The sequence below is a fragment of the Geotrypetes seraphini genome, chromosome 1 (assembly GCF_902459505.1).
Source record: "Geotrypetes seraphini chromosome 1, aGeoSer1.1, whole genome shotgun sequence".
NCBI classification, from domain to species: domain Eukaryota; kingdom Metazoa; phylum Chordata; class Amphibia; order Gymnophiona; family Dermophiidae; genus Geotrypetes; species Geotrypetes seraphini.
In genome coordinates this window covers 367,653,755-367,671,340 of record NC_047084.1, presented here as the reverse complement: position 1 = coordinate 367,671,340, position 17,586 = coordinate 367,653,755, and the positions used below count along the sequence as shown (strand labels likewise).

Sequence of the window (17,586 nt, the reverse complement as noted above, 5' to 3'; positions counted from 1 at the left end):
CCCTTGCTGTGAGATAGTAAGATTTGAATAAACTTGGAAACTTGGTAATATTTACTAAAATTGTCTGATAAGGGCTTCTGAAGGGAGAAAACAATAATATAAAAGTGTCTTTGGGTGGCCTGCTCCTGCAGGGCCACTGCATAAATGAATGTATTTCTTTCAGAAGCAGTTTTTACTAGCTTCTGGCCGTGCCTCTGGATCCAGAGCTACTAGTACAGTCTAGTCTGCCCATCCGCAGTAACCATAATTTCTTTCTCTCTCCAAAGGATCCCACATCCCTATCCCACCTCTTCCAGGAGACTGTTCCATGCATCTACCACCCTTTCTGTAAAAAAGTATTTCCTTAGATTTCTCTGCAGTCTATCACTTCTTAACGTCATCCTATGCCCTCTCATTGCAGAGTTTCCTTTCAAATGAAAGAGACTCAACTCATGCACATTTACATTACATAGGTATTTAAATGTCTCCTCTCCTGCCTTTCCTCCAAGGTATACAGATTGAGATTTTTAAGTCTGTCCCCATACGCCTTATGATGAAGATCACATACCATTTTAGTAGCATTCCTCTGGACCGACTCCATCCTTTTATATCTTTTTGAATGTGCGGCCTCTAGAATTGCTAAAGTTGACCGAGATTACCACAGTTAAGAGGTTTGCTCAGTTTTGGGCTTGCTCTACAGCAGGGATGTCAAAGTCGATCCTCGAGGGCCGCAATCCAGTCGGGTTTTCAAGATTTCCCCAATGAATATGCATGAGATCTATGTGCATGCACTGCTTTCAATGCGTATTCATTGGGGAAATTCTGAAAACCCGACTGGATTGCGGCCCTCGAGGACCGACTTCGACACCTGTGCTCTACAGAGAAGGAGGTGGAAGAAGTGATTGCATATGCAGTAACACTTAGGGGGGGTATGTTCAAGAATCAGGACTGGGTATTAATCTTGTCGGATCTTGTCGGATAGCCAGTGGCAGAAAATGTACGGTTGAGGACTACCCTTATCTTTTGTTCCCCCGACCTTGAAAAAGAACTCCGAAACGCGTCGGGAAGGGGAACCGATAAGGATCTTAAGCTAAGTGATACACTTTTAACTCCTTTTCGATTTATAAGCTATTTAAGCTATATTAAGTTATTTGGGTGTAGAATATATAAGGATGCAAAAAGAGAAAAAAAGCAGAATAGAAAAAGAAGAAAAAATATATATCTCCATAAAAGATATTTAGTACTCTCCATGTAAGGGGAATGGTGAAGAATTCCAACACCACTGACTTGTTCTGAGAACAGTGGAATCTGAATTCCCATTGGAGTGTATAAGGTATCCTGAGTACAATTACTATTGAGGCTACTATTGTTTTACATTTTGAAGTGAGTCATAAAAGTTTGGTAGATGGATGTGAGACTGACAGTTGGTTTTCTTGTCTTTCTCTTTAGCACATTGTGGGTACTCATAGCAGATGCAGATTCTGCTCTTTTACATCTTTTGACATAATAATACATCTGAGAGTATTGATGACCCCTGAAGCAGGCGGTTATTTACTGAAACACAGCCCCATGTTGGGTCTTGTTATCTGTCGGTGCTTTGCTAATGAAAGATTGCTTTATATTCTACACTCGTGTGTAGGAAAGTTCTTGGTCCACTCCTAAGTCTGTTTGTTCTTTGTTTTTTTATGTAGGGGTTTTCTCCTTCCTCTTTTTTTTTTGAACATCAGCTGTGCCTGCATAACTTTCAGCAATCACCACTGGCCCGGGTATTCAATGCTGGTTCCTGGACATAACCCAAATATTGAACATCCAATTCAGCTGGTGGGGGCGAGTGGTTAAATATTAACTGGACTTGGGCCCCCTTTGGAACCGCAGTACACCTTTCCCAAACTTCTCCCTTCCTCCTGGTTCATCTTCATTAATGCATTAGTCTGTGGTGTGCATCCAGCTGCTGCTTGGACTTGCACATGCTTCAGTTAGGATCTGCGTACTGATAGCCTGGATTTGGCGTTAAAGCCCTGAAGCAGTGGTTACCGGCCACAAAATGATCATCGACAATGTGTTCTAAACATACACGTAGTAGCGGTCTGGGCGATTAAACTCCACCTCAGCAGAGACGGAACGAGGCCACTTGCAAGCAACATCAAGAGAGAAGTTGAGAAGTTTTTAAACTAGGAAGAAGGGGAAAGCCGACAGTCGACCGATAGAGAGGGTCGATGGTTCAGTAACCGGTGTACCCGGAGGCAAGACAGATGGACACAAGAGGGAAGGAAATGCAAGAAAGAAACAGGCCACAAACTCAAGTGTATGTACACGAACGCAAGGAGCTTTAGGAATAAGATGGGTGAATTAGAAGCTATGACACAAAAAGATAATTTTGACATTATCGGCATCACGGAAACATGGTAGACTGTGGAAAACATCTAGGTCACTGTGCTACCAGGATACAAACTATACTACATAGACAGAGTGGCTTAAAAAGGTGGGGGTATTGCCATATACGTCAAAGAGGGAATTGAATCTAGTGGAGAGAACATGCCACAACCGACGGATAAGTTAGAGTCTCTATGGGTCAAAATTCTGGGAACAAATGGACTGGAAACGAAGATCGGCATCTACCACCGACCCCCAGGGCAGTCCAAAGAAATTGATGGAGAAATGACGGACGAGATTAAATGCAACTGCAAGGGAGGCAATGCAGTTATCATGGGTGACTTCAACTATCCGGGGATAGACTAGAACCTAGGCACCTCCGGCTGCACTAGGGAGACCAAGTTCCTGGATGCTGTAGGCAACTACTTCCTGGAACAACTTGTCAAGGAAAATACAAGAGGAAATACAATTCTTTACTTAATTCTAAATAAATGGACTGTGAGGACTGGCACAAGGTATAGAAGTAGTAGGGACGCTGGGAAGCAGCGATCACAATATTATCCGCTTCGACCTGCACGCAGGGGTGAAACATCAGTCCAGACCGTCGGCCATGGCACTGATCTTCCGAAAAGGGAATTACGAAGGGATGAGACCTATGGTGGGGAAGAAGATTAAGAAGAGGATAAGCATTATAAAAACGCTAGAGCAAGCTTGGTCCCTTTTTAAGGACAGTCACCGAGGCGCAAAATCTATATATACTGTGTATCAACAAGAGATCCAAGAGGAAAAAGAACAAAGAACCAGCGTGGCTCACTGTAGAGGTGAAGGAAGCGATCAGACAAGAAAATTTTGTTTAAGGAATGGAAAAGGTCAAAAATGGACAAAAACTGAAATAAGCACAAACAACATCAATGCAGGTGCCATAAGGTGGTAAAATGGGCCAAAAGAGACTACGAGGAAAAAATAGCCAAGGAGGCGAAAAAATTCAAACTGTTCTTTCGATATATTAAAGGGAAACGACCCACGAAGGAAGTGGTGGGGCCGTTGGATGACCATGGAATAAAAGGAGTGCTAAAGGAGGACAAAGCAATTTTTTTGCATCTGTATTTACTGAAGAGGATATACACAGCATACCGGAACCCATCAGGCCATATGCTGGAAACGAAGATGGGAAACTGACAGGGTTGACTATCAGTCTAGAAGAGGTATGGAGGCAGATTGATAGGCTTAAGAGCGATAAATCCCCGGGACCGGATGGCATCCATCTGAGCGTCATCAAGGAACTGAAAGGGACTATAGCTGAACTGCTTCAACTAATAGCCAATCTGTTGATCAAATCAAGAAAGATTCCGGAAGACTGGAAGGTGGCAATGTTACGCCGATCTTCAAAAAAGGTTCGAGGGGAGATCCGGGAAACTACAGACCGGTGAGTTTGACCTCAGTTCCGGGAAAGATGGTAGAGGCGCTGATAAAGGACTGCATTATTGATCACCTTAACAGACACGGTCTGATGAGGACCAGCCAGCACGGTTTCAACAAAGGCAGATCTTGTTTGATGAACTTGATGCACTTCTTCGTGGGAGTAAGCAGGCAGATAGACAAGGGCGACCCGGTCGACATTGTTTATCTGGACTTTCAGAAAGCATTCGACAAGGTTCCAAATGAACGACTACTTCGGAAAATTGCAAGCCATGGAATCGAGGGTGAAATATTCATGTGGATTAAAAACTGGCGGGAGCATAGGAAACAGAGAGTGGGGGTAAATGGACAATACTCGGACTGGAAGGGCATCACTAGTGGGGTGTCGCAGGGCTCGGTGCTTGGACCCGAGCTCTTCAACATCTTTATAAATGATCTGGCCATCGGTACGACAAGTGAGGTGATTAAATTTGCAGACGATATGAAGTTATTCAGAGTAGTGAAGACACAGGAGGATTGTGAAGATCTGCAATGTGACATAATCAGGCTCGAGAAATGGGCATTAACATTGCAAATGAGGTTCAACGTGGATAAGTGTAAAGCGATGCATGTCGGTAACAAAAATCTAATGCACGAATACAGGATGTCTGGGGCAGTGCTTGGAGAGACCTCCCAGGAAAGAGACTTGGGAGTTCTGATCGACAAGTCGATGAAGCCATCCACGCAATGCATGGTGGCGGCGGCGAAAAGGGCAAACAGAATGCTAGGAATGATAAAGAAGGGGATTACGAACAGATCGGAGAAGGTTATCATGCCACTGTACCGGGCCATGTTGTGCCCTCACCTGAAGTACTGCATCCAGCACTGGTCGCTGTACATGAAAAAGGACACGGTACTATTCACAAGGTAAAGGTAGGGGAGGGTCATTAGGGTGGGCAGACTGGATGGGCCGTGGCCCTTATCTGCCGTCTATTTCTATGTTTCTATGTTTCTACTTGAAAAGGCCCAGAGAAGAGCGACTAAAATGGTTAAGGAGACTGAGAGGGGCATGATGGAAACATAGAAACATAGAAATAGACGGCAGATAAGGGCCACGGCCCATCAAGTCTGCCCACTCCAGTGACCCTCCCTATCTTTGCAGATAGATCCCACATGTCTATCCCATCTGGCCTTAAAATCTGACTACACAGGGCTTTAAACTAGGTAAGCTGGGGGAGAGTACGGGCTACCAATACTCTTTAGAGACTGAACTAAGTAAACACTACATTTCTGGGGCACATTACAATTCTGGGTCTAGGGAGAGTACACATAGCAATTCTGGGTCTAGAGGGAGTACACTCTGTAATTCTGGGACCAGCGAGAGTGCACACACTGCAAATTGCACTAAAGGAGCTCAAGTAGACCAAACGGGAATACCCCCACAGGGTACACACATTACCGAGTCTGGGATAGGAGCACACTGTAGTCATGGGGAGTCCGGGATAGGTACACGCTGTAGCTCTGGGTCTAGGGAGTGTAAGAGACACGCGAAAAATACTAATGGTGTCCTAGTTGATAAAGAGGGATTGTACCCACTGAGATACAACAAACACACAACATGGAGGGCTATGTACGTCAACGCCCACAGTCTGGGAAACAAGATCCTAGACTTGGAAACAGAAATGAAGAATGCCGACCTGGATGTGGTGGCGATATCTGAGACCTGGCTCACAGACTCCCACGGGTGGGACATGGTCATACCAGGTTACAACTTGCTTCGACGGGACAGGGAGGGCAAAATGGGAGGTGGGGTAGCATTATATACTAAAGATGACATTAAGGTCACCAGAATCACAGATGTACAGTACACTGGGGAATCCCTTTGGGTAAATTTGGCCACAAGGAAGGACAAATGCCTGTATCTTGGCGTAGTATACAGACCCCCAAGACATCAAGAAGACCTAGATATGGAATTAATCGGAGATATAGAGAATATCACCTTGCGGGGGGACACAGTATTGGTAGGTGACTTCAACATGCCCGATGTGGATTGGGTCACGCTTTCCTCTGCTTCCGGCAGCAGCAGGAAGCTATTAAACTCTTTGCATGGAGCAGGACTCAGGCAACTGGTATTTGAGCCAACAAGGGATCAGGCAATTTTGGACCTGGTACTTACCAATGGAGAAAGTGTCACAGAGGTCTCGGTGGGTGAGACTTTGGCCTCCAGTGACCACAATATGATATGGTTCAATCTCAGGAAAGGTTTCACGAAATCTACCACACTGACCAAGGTTCTCAAGTTCAAGGACACAAACTTCCAAGACATGGGAGACTTCGTTCACCAGACGCTACAAATCCAAGCAGACACCAACAGCGTGGAAGAAATGTGGTCAACTTTGAAAACCACCATACAGGAAGCAACAAACCGCTATGTTAAATCAGTAAGCAAACGGAGTAGGAACAACAAGCCACAATGGTTCTCTACGGAGATCTCGGACCGCATCAAAGAGAAGAAAAAAGCATTTATCTCTTACAAACAATCAGAGACACAGGACTCCAGAGTAGATTATCTGACCAAGCCAAGAGCCGTCAAAGCAGCAGTTAGGGAGGCCAAATTCCGCATGGAGGAGTCTCTAGCAAAGAACATCCAGAAGGGAGATAAATCCTTCTTCAGGTACATCAGTGACAGAAAAAAGAACTCGGGCGGGATAGTACGACTCAGAAAACCAGACGGAGACTATGTAGAGACGGACTCGGAAAAAGCCCAACTGTTAAATGAATACTTCTGTTCAGTCTTCACCCGCGAGGTGCCGGGAATCGGCCCTCAGCCACAGACAAGGATTAAATCAGTAGACCCGTTTAGTAATTTCAAATTTACACCCGGCAGCGTCTACTGCGAGCTGTCAAAGATCAAGGTCAACAAGGCAATGGGGCCTGACAACCTACACCCTCGGGTACTCAGGGAGTTGGGTGATGTCTTGGCGGAACCGCTATCCGCCCTCTTCAATCTCTCCCTTAGTACAGGTAACATCCCGATGGACTGGAAGACGGCTAACGTCATTCCACTACACAAGAAAGGCTCCAGGATAGAGATGGCAAACTACAGACCAGTGAGTCTTACTTCAATAGTGAGCAAACTAATGGAAACCCTAATCAAACGCCAATTGGATAGGATCATGGACGAGGAGAATCTACAGGATCCCCGCCAACATGGATTCACTAAGGGGAGATCCTGCCAATCCAATCTGATCAGCTTCTTTGACTGGGTGACGAGGAAGCTGGATGTTGGTGAGTCCCTGGACATCGTCTACCTGGATTTCAGCAAAGCATTTGATAGCGTGCCACATCGCAGGTTGCTGAGCAAGATGAGTTCTTTAGGTTTGGGTGACACATTAACCAAATGGGTTGGGAACTGGCTTGGAGGTAGGCTTCAGAGGGTGGTGGTGAATGGCACCCCCTCCGAAATGTCAGAGGTGATAAGTGGAGTGCCACAAGGCTCCGTCCTGGGCCCAATCTTGTTCAACATCTATATAAGAGACTTGACAGAAGGGCTCCGAGGTAGAATAACATTATTCGCCGATGATGCCAAACTGAGCAATGTAGTGAGCAAAAGCACAACAGACAAAAAAGCAATGGCAGACGATATGGTGCATGACTTACTTCTGCTGGAGCACTGGTCTAGGTCCTGGCAATTCAGTTTCAATGCCAAAAAATGCAAAGTCATGCACCTGGGAAGCCAAAATCCATGCAAGATTTACACCCTAAATGGCGAGATCCTGACAAGAACTGAAGCAGAAAGAGATTTAGGGGTGATTGTCAGGGAAGACATGAAGTCTGCAAACCAAGTGGAGCAAGCTTCATCCAAAGCAAGGCAAATCATAGGTTGCATACGCAGGAGCCTCGTCAGCCGTAAACCTGAAATCATTATGCCACTGTATAGATCCATGGTGAGACCGCACCTGGAGTACTGTGTGCAATTCTGGAGGCCGCATTACTGCAAGGATGTGCTGAGACTGGAATCGGTCCAGAGAATGGCCACCAGGATGGTCTCGGGACTCAAGGAGCTCCCGTACGAGGAGCGGTTAGGGAAATTGCAGCTCTACTCACTCGAGGAACGTCGAGATAGGGGAGATATGATCGAGACATTCAAGTATCTCACGGGCCGCATCGAGGTGGAAGAAGACATCTTCTTCTTCAAGGGCCCCGTGGAAACAAGGAGGCATTCATGGAAAATCAGGGGCGGGAAACTGCACAGTGATACTAGGAAGTTCTTCTTCACTGAAAGGGTAGTTGATCGCTGGAATAGTCTTCCACTTCAGGTTATAGGCGGGCTAGACGGTGTCCATGGATGTTCTTCCCCCTCTTGGTCAGGTGTAACCCGTCTGGTCCCAGCAGTCCTTGCAGTGCCTCTCCGTGGTGCAGGAACCCAAAGTTCACCTCCTTGCACCATTCCTGCAGCCAGTCGTTCACCCTCCGGACTCGATCCTCCCTGGCACTGCCCTTGCCCCTCACTGGGAGGATCGAGGAGAAGACCACCTGCGCATCCATCCTCCTCAGCTTCTCTCCCAGAGCTCTGAAGTCTTCGGGTATGCTCTCTGGGGTGTCCCTGGCAGTGTCGTTGGTTCCGACGTGGATGAGAATCATAGGAAAGTGATCTTGGGGCTTGATGAGTCTGCCCAGGCTAGCGGTTACATTCTGGATCCTGGCCCCCGGCAAACAGCAGACCTCTCTTGATTGCAGATCTGGTCTACAAATTGGTCCCTCGGTGCCCCTTAGCAGTGAATCCCCGATGACCACAACTCTGCGCTTCCTAGGGGTGGGCCGACCTGTGGACTCTGGAACCGGAACCGTCTGTTCAACCACTTCCTGTACCTCGTTGTCAGGACCTTCCTGTAGTAGCTGGTATCTGTTCTTAAGGGGGATATGTGGTGTCGATGTAGAGCTGCCCTGAATGTGAGAGAGAGAAACAGAATTAGGTTTTCTGTGCTTTCCTGTGGAGGAAGTCACCAGCTGCCAGGAATCAGCGTCTCCAGTGACTTCCTGAATTCCGACGGTTAGATTCAAGTCTGAAGTTCTGGAAGCTTTGGGTGTCTCAAGGATGGTCTTGTCAGGCTCTCGTTCGGTGATCTGAGACAGTTCCTGGATTATTCCGTCGATGAAGGTCTCGTCATCACGGATGCTCCTTAAGCGCTGTATCTCTTCTCTCAGACTCCTCAGCTCTAGCAGAAGGCTTTCATCTGGCTGATCAATTGGTTCCGTCTGAGTGGAGACTGAAGACATCTTTGAGGGGATGGCCTCGGTCTGTACAGAGACCTTTGCCCTCTGTCCAGGCTCCCCCTCAATCTGTACGAAGACCATAGCCATCCACTGGGTACTCTCGGCGACTGAGCTGCCCATCTTGACTGAAGTCTTGCTGCCTCTAGTTCTGCCTGCCATATATAAAGATACTGAAGGGAATAGACTTAGTAGATAAAGACAAGTTGTTCACCCTCTCTAAGGTAGAGAGAACGAGAGGGCACTCTCTAAAGTTGAAAGGGGATAGATTCCGTACAAACGTAAGGAAGTTCTTCTTCACCCAGAGAGTAGTGGAAAACTGGAACGCTCTTCCGGAGTCTGTTATAGGGGAAAACACCCTCCAGGAATTCAAGACAAAGTTGGACAAGTTCCTGCTAAACTGGAACGTACGCAGGTGAGGCTGGACTCATTTAGAGCACTGGTCTTTGACCTAAGAGCTGCCGCGGGAGCGGACTGCTGGGCACAATGGATCACTGGTCTGACACAGCAGCGGCAATTCTTATGTTCTTAACGTACAAGTAGGCCATTCTCAAAAAAAAAAAAAAAAAACAACCAACACATTTTGGATGTTTTTTGAGAATGGACATTTCCCTCCAGCCTACTTTGTACGCCTAGGGACTTAGGCCAAAAGGGCACTTAGATTTTTTTTTTTTTATTATGCCCCTCTTTGCTTTTAGTAAAACTAAAATTTTAAAATAACTCTCACTCATATGGGTGTACATGTGAGTCATTTTTAAACCAGCACAGCTAAAAAGGCGTTCAAAAACTGCACTAGGAGGAAATAATGTGTTCAGTCTGATAAAAGTTCCTTCATATCAGGCCAGGCTGCAATATTACTAATGTCTTCTGACTGGGTCTGCAGGTATTGATCAAGAGAATCTCTGTCTGAAACACTTGACTTCTTTAAAGCAAAGAATGCTTTATCATCATCATTGTCATTATCATCTGCATTAGAAGTAGTGCTGTCGAATTCATCACTTCATCTTCATTATTGTCATGCTGTTGAATTACAGAGAAGCCTTTCACGAAGTTGGAATCGTCGTTCTAGCAATTTTTCATCTGATGGCAAACTCTGTATAAATATCTTTGAGAACTGATGCAAGAATATCAAATATGCCTTCAATCTCCTTAAGGCCAGACTCTATCAATCCAATGGACAGTCACCCCAATGTAAAATTTTCCATGGGATAAAAAACAGTCTATTATGGTAGAGACATATGTCTGTTCACCAAGAATTGCAACCAGTTTCAGCTTCATCTACGCTTCAAAGTGACCCAACTCATCACTGTTCTGTTGGGCTGGAGACCAGTAGCCTGTTCAACAAACACAGGCGACTCCACTGTTCTCATAGGCAAAAGTTGAGATGATCCACTATTGCTTGCATGACAAGGTTTGTATTAGCAAAATCTTATTACAGTTTTTTCTGCTTCATTTGGCTTACTAAGGAATTGCCATTGTGTTTACTTTTTACTTGTAACTGCAAGCATCGGATGTAACTAAGTAAAAGTAGTAAAAATTAGTGACAGTAAAGGTGACAAATGTTTCCTGTACTTCTTTACAAGTAAAAGTGTTTAAGCACTGTAACTAGTTACTGTTTCTTAGTTATTATATAACACTGTAGTACCTTGTAGTGTTAATGCCACCATTATGGGATTGTTTGCTGGCCATGGAAACAAACAGAGAGGAAACCATCATAGATCTAGTTCTTACTAGTTGCAAGCAGTGTTCCCGCTAAGCTGCGTTGGCCTGCGCTCGCGCACAAAATATTACATCGCAGCGCAAAGTTTCTCTTCACAGCGCACACACGCGTCGGTAAGGTAAGGGGACGCATTGGGGGGATTGCACTTCCCCACAATTGCCATGCTTCGGTTCCTCTTCCTTCCTTCCTCCCCCGCCCCCCCCCCCCCCGCGGGACCCTGCGGCACCATCAACTCTTACTCCCTCTAATGTCGGCCCTGCAGCTCCAGACTTCCTCGCACCTTCTCCCCTCCCCCTTTGGATCGCTATTATTTTAAATGTTATAGCCGCGGAGCTGTATCCATCAGTGGAGATGTCTAACCTCGGCCTGCCCCGGAACTCTTACTGCAGCAGACGCCCGTCTAGGCAGGAACAGGAAGTCACTGTTGCAGTAAGAGTTCCGGGGCAGGCCGAGGTTAGACATCTCCACTGATGGATACAGCTCCGCGGCTATAACATTTAAAATAATAGCGATCCAAAGGGGGAGGGGAGAAGGTGCGAGGAAGTCTGGAGCTGCAGGGCCGACATTAGAGGGAGTAAGAGTTGATGGTGCCGCAGGGTCCCGCGGGGGGGGGGGGAGGAAGGAAGGAAGAAGAGGAACCGAAGCATGGCAATTGTGGGGAAGTGCAGAGCTGCAGGGAAGAGTGTTGCGGTACCCAGCTGGAGGGAGAAGGAAGATGAGGGAGGGAATTAAAGGAGATGCCAGGGCTTGGAGCGTAGGAGGAAGGTATGCCAGTCTAAGGGAAAAGGAAGGGGGAGATGTGAGAGCATGGAGGGGGAGCGAAAGATGGAAGAAAAGGAAAGGAGAGAGATGCCAGAGAATCAGGGAAGGGGAGATACCAGACTATGAGGAGAGGTGTGGGAGAGGGAAGGCGAGGAGAGAGATGCCAGACCAATGGGGTGAAAGGAGAGATGGAAGGGGGAGGCATACAGTTTCTGGAAGGGGCATAGAAGGAGAGAAGATGCCATATAGGGGAAGAGAGACGGCAGACAGTGGATGGAAGGAAGAGAGTTACAAGAAGATGAGGAAAGGAGAAACCACAGAAGACAAAGGTAGAAAAAAATTTCTATTTATTTATTGCTTTAGGAGACATGTGTCACTGTTTCTGTGAAGCATTGTATGCAGAGTCCAGCTTCTTGCTGGTTCAATTTAACCTTTGTCTATGTATTTTTATTTTATCCCCCCTTTTACAAAACTGTGAAGCGTTTTTAGCACCAGCCTTGGTGGTAGCAGCTCTGATGCTCAGAATTTTATGAGCATCAGAGCTGTTACCTCCGTAGCTAAAATCCACACTACAGTTTTGTAAAAGAGGGAGGGGTTAGTTTGTGATTACATATTCCTTACTAGGCGAAGGTGTTTTCTGTGTTCTGTGTGTTCGAAAGACATGGTTTTCTGTTAGGATTGACGGTGTAGGATTGATCTGTGCTGGTCTGGCTTGTTTAGTTTTACAATGGGTGTATTGATGTACTGCTCACTGCAATATGTAAGATGCTGCCTTTTCCTAGGTACTCATGTGTGACGTGTGGTTTGTTACTAAAAATCATGTTTTTCTTACAGATGGGGGGGGGGTGCCAAAAAATGATGGGCCCCGGATGTTACATATGCTAGGTACGCCACTGTATGTAAAGATACCAGAAAGCTGGCGTAGCAAAAACTTCTAAGTTTTGAGTATTTAACCCTCCCACAATCTCACGGGCACTCGTTTCAAGTTTATTGAGATTTTGATTTAAACGCAATATCAAATATTTTCAATGCGTATAACAAAAATAAATTTGGGGAAATAAATAAAACCATTTGAACCAGTGTTCCCGCTAAGCTGCGCTGGCGTGCGCTGGCGCACAAAATATTACATCGCAGCGCACACGTTTCTCGTCACAGCGCACGATCGGAAGAGGCGTACGGCAGATGGCAGGGCGGCGAGAGGAGAATCGGGCGAGTTGGCTCATAACTTGCTGGCGCCCGATATTTTTGGCTCACGGTGAAAAAAGTTTGCTCACAACACCCGCCCGCTTAGAGGGAACACTGGTTGCAAGACCTAGTTCAAGGAATAACAGTGCTGGGGCTGCTAGGTAAAAATGCTTGAAGAAGAGACAACTGAAGGGAGATATGATAGACATCTATAAAATACTGAGTGGGATGGAATGGGTAGATAAGGTTCTCTTGTTTACTCTTTCCAAAAATACAATGGCTAGGGGGGTATGCAAAGAATCTACAAAGTTATATATTTAAAACAAGTCAAAGAAAGTATTTCTTCACTCAATGTGCAATCAAACTCTGAAATTCATTGCCAGAGACAATGGTAAGAGCAGTTAGCACAGCAATGTTTAAAAAAAAAAAAAAAGGTTTTGTTAATTTCCTAAAAGTCCATAAGTCATTATTAAGATGGATTTGGGTGAATCCACTGCTTATTTCTAGGATAAGCAGCAAAAAATCTGTTTTACTCTTCTGGAATCTTACCAGATACTTGGGACCTGGATTGGCCACTGTTGGAAACAGGTTACTGAGCTTGGTGGACTTTTGGTCTGTCAGGATGGCAATGCATATTATGCTCTTATGTTCTTTGAAATGCAGTAGTAATTGCATGCTCATTGATTACTGTATCAAGGCAACAAACTTTTGTGGGAAGCTCGTGTTAGAACCTGTGTTAGAACCCACAGGCACATGACTTTGATGCGTGTCTTTCTGTAATGGACCCAAAGCCCATTAACGGTTCAAAAGACTGATACAAAAAAGCCATGTGGTAGAGCCATAAACTTAAAGAGAAAATTTTCTGTGCCCTTACACTAAGCTAATTGTATGCACATTTGAAGCACACAGAACTTGCATGCTAACGGCAGGAACCAAAATGGCATTATGTATGTTATCTGTGCGTTGTGCATCCTGCCATTTCTAGACCAGCAGAGAACAGGTTTTGTGGATGGTTTCTGCTGTTAAAGCCAGAAGAAAAGTGGCTTAGCCTCAGGTGGGAGCGCTACTACGAAAGATAGTACAGGGTGTTTTCTTTTATAAGTCCTGTGTTCACCACACCCTCAGTGAAAACCATAGGCTTTGCCATTTACTCCAGATGTTTGCAGGGCGATGGGATGCAACACACCTCTGCTTTCCTACCCATAGTTGCTCTGTTGGTCTCACCAGTATTTGGAGCCTTGGCATCCTGTTCTACTCCGAACATGCAGTGGCCAGTTCTATGCCTCCCCCCTCCTTCACACACATCCTAGCCCACTGCCGGTCTCGCCTTCCATTTCCTGGTCCACAGTCATCCATTATTTATTTTGCCCCACTGGGGGAAGGTAGCCCAGCAGCTGCAGAGTGATGGGCAACACCTAAAGTTGTTGACAGCCATCATTTCTTGCTTGCCATACCACCTCTCTAATACCAGAACACACGATCCTTTCCTTCATTGAAGGGTGTCGCTGAATATCACCTCTGACTGCCACACCCCACAGTTATTGCAGAGGTGTACAATAATTGCCATACTGTAGAGCTGTCTGGGCCGCTTGCTGCCCTGGACTTGCCATCACCTGCCACCCTTACTCCCAGCCCTAAAACAGTTGTGCCGCCTGTTCTACTTCCCAGCCCTCTGTGATCTGCCCTCCCATTCACCACTTCACAGCAGAAATTGTAATCGCCACGATAAAATCTATGTGCCTGTATTTTGGCAACACACAAAGGAAGTGAGGAGTGGCCCAGTGGTTTAGCTGCTGCCCCTGCACCCGGAGACCATGGGATCAAATCCCAGCACTGCTGCCCATGACCCTAGGCAAGTCACCCACTCCCCCATTGCCCTAGGTACAAAATAAGTACCTGCTTATATACATAACTGCCTTGAATTTGTAACCACAGGCAGGCAGTGTACAAGTTCCTTCCTCCCCCCTCCCCCCCCCCCACACACACTTATACTCTGTTCTTTGAAAACAAAAAGGAAAGTCAAATCCAGCAACCAACCTGATATGCAGGAACACAGAAAAAAAATAAATGATAATGAGGCTTAAAATTATAACCCAGCCCACCCCTAAAGAGCCAATTGACCCAAGAATCGCACAGTGCAATACTATTATATGGCTAGATGATTTACCACTCTATAGACCTCTGTGACCCCACAACCACTGTAATGCCATGCCACATTTCCTATCCAGTCTAACTTTTATCTTGTCACAATCAGCAAATATGTTAGGCTAAAACTAATAGACCAATAGGAGCTGCAACTATACTTGTATTTGAATATTGGACATTTCTAAGGTTATCTGCACTAAGTGCAAGGAAAGTAATCTTCTATAACCTTCTGTCAGAGCACATTCTATCACACTATTGGATCCAATAGCTGGAGGACAAATGAAAACTTCAGGTAGCAGGTGTTGATCTTTTTTATTTGGCATTCCATGAGTCAGTGTTACGTTGTGCAGCAACACAAGACAATATCTGCTGCTTTTTATCTGGAGTACAATGGATAATCTAATCAGTGGAAGAAGCTCTTCAGGACTCCAAAAGTACGCTCTATAGTTGACCTTGTCATGTGTGTCGCATTGTACCACTTCTCCACAGGTGTATATGGTACAGATGGGGGTAGGGACTGCTCCCAAGGCTTACATCCATAATCTAGCACCTCCTATCAATAAAGCAGCATCATTTTAAAATGGTTGATGTTAATTTGAGCTTCTACTATGTGAAAAGGTTGCCCCATCAATTCCTCCCCCCTCCCCCCATTTTCAGGCACTGCTACAAATGTCCAAAATGTCTGGCCCATTCCTTCTTTATCCCAGGACAAGCAGGCAGCATATTCTCTACATGTGGGTGACGTCACCGACGGAGCCCCCTAGCGGACGTTTTCGCAAGCAGACTTGCTCGAAGACCTTCAGGCTTGCGATTGGCCCCCGCATGCGCGCGTGCCCCTCCCGCTCTGCCTAGGGCATGCGTCTCCTCAGCGTGTCCTCAGTTCAGCTAGCAAGCAAAGAAGTCAACCACGGGAAGGTGGGTGGGTTGCAAGAATGTCTGCCTGCTGTCCCTGGATAACACCTGTTACGGTAACTGTGCTTTTCAGACACCCTCCTTTTACCAAGCCACACTGCTGAACAGTGTGAGCTAAATGCCAAGCCACCCATAGGAATACAAGGGGGTGCTGAAAGTTCTCATCCCAACCAAGAAGGGAATGATGTGGAGCCATGACATTTACAAGTAATTACACATATTTACCCTTAAGTTCAACACACTTGTCACATCATTTCTAAAGTTTCTGAACCCTTCCAAAAAATACTCTGATTTCTAGTCACTGAAATACTTCCCCATTGCTGCAATCACCTCTGAATCACTCAAAATTGTAACCCTTTCAAACTCTTTTTTTAAGGTTTGGAAACAGAAAATAGTCAATGGATCAAGATCTGGTGAGTAAGGCGGATTATCTGTGCAATGTAACTCCAACTGCATCAAAACATCCATCGTTTTGCCAGCTTTGCATGCAAAAGAGGACTCCTTTCCACAGCTTTCCTCTCCTTTTTTCATTACAGTGCCTCCTTTAATTGGCACAGCAAGTTCCAGTAGTATTCTGCATTAGCTATTTGGCCCGTTGGAAGGTAGTCAGTCATTACAACACCTTCTTGATCCCAAAACACTGTGGCTGTTGACTTTTGGGTCTTGAATTTCCTTGGCCTTGGAGAACCAGAGTGCAACCATTGCAGACTGTTGTTTTGTCGCAGGATCATAGTGGAGTAGCCTTGTTTCATCAGCAGTAACTAGTCATTCCAAAAATGTTGGCACCAGGTCGCTGAAAATGCTGCAAAATCAACTTGGAAGTGTCCATTCAATGTCATTTCTCATCAGCTTTCAAACATTTGGGCACTCATTTGGCTGATAGCTTTTGCATACTTAACTGCTCATGAATTATACATCCAGCACATTCCCTGGATATCTGTAGTATCTCAGCAATTGTTTTAGCTGATATTCACTGATCTGTCATGGACAGGGTCAACAATTTCAGGAGTTGACACTGTTTGAGGCCTCCCAGACATTGCAGCATCTTCGGTCTTGAAATCTCCATACTGAAAGTTTGCATACCACTTCTTCACTGTGAAGTATGATGGGCATTTGTCACTCAATATTTGTATCATACATTCATGGATTTCCTTTAGTGTTTTCTTCTGCAGGAATAGGAACTTCATGACGGCTTGGAGTTCCACACTTGAAAAATCCACACTTTTCGTTGACATGGTTCAATCAATGATCTGAAACAATGTCAAAATATGCAAAAGGGTTGTCCCTTAATCCCACAGAAAATGCGAGTCCAGCAAAAAAAGAAACTCTGTGGAGATGGTGATATTCAGGATGCAGGCTTTATTAAGAAATATAAAAATTCATAATCCACATAAAATATATCTAGGACCCAAACTGTTGGGAACTTGGACCCAACACGGTTCGTGTTTCGACAATACTGTCTTCCTCAGGGGTCCTTAAAAGTCCTGATATAAAAACACGTGGATTAAAACTGAAATCAATACTGAGACGTAACTGCATGAATGAGGATTACGCAAAAGCAAAAAATGTCAAAATCTAGCATTACAATTCAGCAAATTGTCTCTTTGCAAAATAAAATAACACTATTTTCAGCTACAGGGGCAAAATAATGGTCAGAATTTAGGAAGCTGGTTGGGCTGAGAACTTTTCAGCACCCCTTTGTAAAGGGGGGGGAAGGGAAGGGGGAGGCTTCAAAAAATGACACATAAAGGTAGGCACCGAGATAAAGGGCACTGAGCATGACTTATATAATGACAGTCCCAAACAGAACTCTTTTTGGAGAATATTAGCTTAAGTCT

General features: G+C 45.4%; 1 protein-coding gene across 17 annotated transcripts in view; it reads left to right on the top strand.

Annotated features, from left to right (window-relative positions):
- The window catches only part of ADGRL3 (adhesion G protein-coupled receptor L3), a 1,804,713-nt gene that overhangs the window by 35,224 nt on the left and 1,751,903 nt on the right, over positions 1 to 17,586 (top strand). Inside the window, exon 3 of one of the 17 annotated variants that reach the window (XM_033914983.1) lies at positions 16,125 to 16,161. The exons of the other annotated variants lie outside the window; for them this stretch is intronic. The gene's annotated coding sequence lies outside the window, so the exon portion shown is untranslated. The remainder of the gene's footprint in view (positions 1 to 16,124; positions 16,162 to 17,586) is intronic. 17 annotated transcript variants of the gene reach the window in all.